The sequence below is a fragment of the Ailuropoda melanoleuca genome, unplaced genomic scaffold (genome assembly GCF_002007445.2).
Source record: "Ailuropoda melanoleuca isolate Jingjing unplaced genomic scaffold, ASM200744v2 unplaced-scaffold8485, whole genome shotgun sequence".
Taxonomy (NCBI): domain Eukaryota; kingdom Metazoa; phylum Chordata; class Mammalia; order Carnivora; family Ursidae; genus Ailuropoda; species Ailuropoda melanoleuca.
The window spans coordinates 1-1,869 of NW_023253864.1; the positions used below are offsets into that span (position 1 = coordinate 1).

General features: G+C 52.0%; 1 long non-coding RNA gene across 1 annotated transcript; it reads left to right on the plus strand.

Moving 5' to 3' along the window:
* Positions 1-810, plus strand: LOC117800864. The gene is made up of 3 exons (XR_004623196.1): positions 1-79; positions 216-263; positions 387-810. It is a non-coding gene; the product is annotated as an uncharacterized LOC117800864 (long non-coding RNA).
* Positions 811-1,869: the final 1,059 nt, after the last annotated feature.

Sequence of the window (1,869 nt, forward strand, 5' to 3'; positions counted from 1 at the left end):
CCCCAGGCCTGTCCCAGGCCTCTGACATGATATTTTCTTCCCACAGGAGGAAAAGGACCGAGTTACTCTCACACTGCACGTAAGTATGGAGGGGGTGATCCCTGAGACCCTGGGGTAGTGTAGACAAGACCGCATGGGGAGCTCACCCACCCCATACTCCTCCTTTAGTCTCCTCTCCTGTGGGCTCTGACCACGTCCTGTCTGTTCTTCCCTAGGAGATGACAGTGCCCAGGGCTCTGATGTGTCTCTTACAGTTCCTAAAGGTGAGATCCTGGAGACCGTGAAGGGGGGGGTTAGGACACTAGGGACACTGAGCATGTGTGGGGCTCTTGAGAATGTCCGCATTTCTGCGACTGACCTAAATGTGTACATGATTTTTTTCTCAGTGTGAGACGGGCTGCCTCATGGGGACTGAGTGATGCAAGATATGTTCAGACTCCCACTTGGTGACATCAACAACCCCTGAGTTCTCTTTCTGAAAAAGGTGTCAGAATGTGGCTGTGTTCCTGTGAGCATAATGTTAGGATGTGGAGAGATTTGCCTACCCTGCCCACTGTGATCCCTCCCTATGTTCATTTGCATTCTCTTCTCTGATGTGCTCTCCTGTTCCAGCAGAGGCAGGGCTGGACCGTCTCCATGCCTGTCCTTATTTCATGTTGGGCTGAGTGCTGACTTATTTCTCTATTGAAAATGAAATCCAGATAAATGTTTTTGTTTCCTAATTCTTGGTATGTGGGGCCGATGAAATAATAAAAGAGATTTGTAAAGTTGAGACACAAAATAAATGGAAGCACTGAGAAACTTCCAGCATCCCTGTGTTTGCTGTGCTGAGTGTGTTGCGGGTGGGGCAGGAGAAGGCTGTGAGGAGCTGAGCAGGGACGGGGTCTGTGCCCAGTCAGTGCTCAGTACATCTGGGGGTGACGTGCTCACCCCTCAGCTGGGTCATCTCTGCTCCATGTCCGTGCCCCTGCTGCGGAAGCTTGTATCACCAGGACCTGTGATCAGAGTGACTTGGACGTCACCTGTCACCAGGACCTTGTGCAGTAACAGCTTCCTGTGACTGGGTCAGCCTCATCTCAGGCCTGGATCAGGTCATAGCCTCCATTTTGGGTTGTTGTTTTTGTTTTTTGTTTTTTTTTTTCATTGTTTCTCCAGAGCATCAGGCCTGTTCTTGCTCTGTGTACGAGTTCTTATCCATTCTCCCCTGGGTGACCCGTCGGTTACAGCAGCAGCTGTCCATTGGGCTACATCCCACAGGCCTAGGTCGGCTTCTGCGCACAGGAGTCTCTGTGGTATGGAGAGATGCACTTCCAGATTCATCCACGTATTCCCCTCCCTCTAGAGCTGTTTTCTAGATTATCCTTTAGATTCTGGAGGTAGAGAGAGAGGAGGAATCTGACAGGTTCTCATCCTTATTAAACTTCAGTTAGTTTCTACCTTCCCTGCTGCTCTGTTCTCTCTCCCGCCCTTAGTTCCAGTGATCCCAGTGCTGTTCCGATGCAAGTTCATGGATTTATGAAGCAGAGTCTATGGTCGATTTCTATGTGGTTGGAGACAAGGACCCATAGAGCCTACGTACAGTGTTTCTGACGAGAGAACTCCGTGTGCTGTGCTGTGCAGGAGACATGATGTGGGGGGGGGCTGAGCAGAGAGGGAGGGGAGGGCAGCCCTGTGCGAGGAGAGAGGCAGCAGGGGTGGCGAGGGGGGCGCATGGGGGGCGGGAGCTGCCACGGAACAGCTGTGCCTGAGGCACGTCTAGAAGAGGGGGTCCTCTTGCTGCTCATTCCTTCAGCTGATAGTGGTCGTGCGCACACGCAGAACACACCATGTTTACCTCTGGGACACCTCAGACGAGGAAGAGCGAAAACG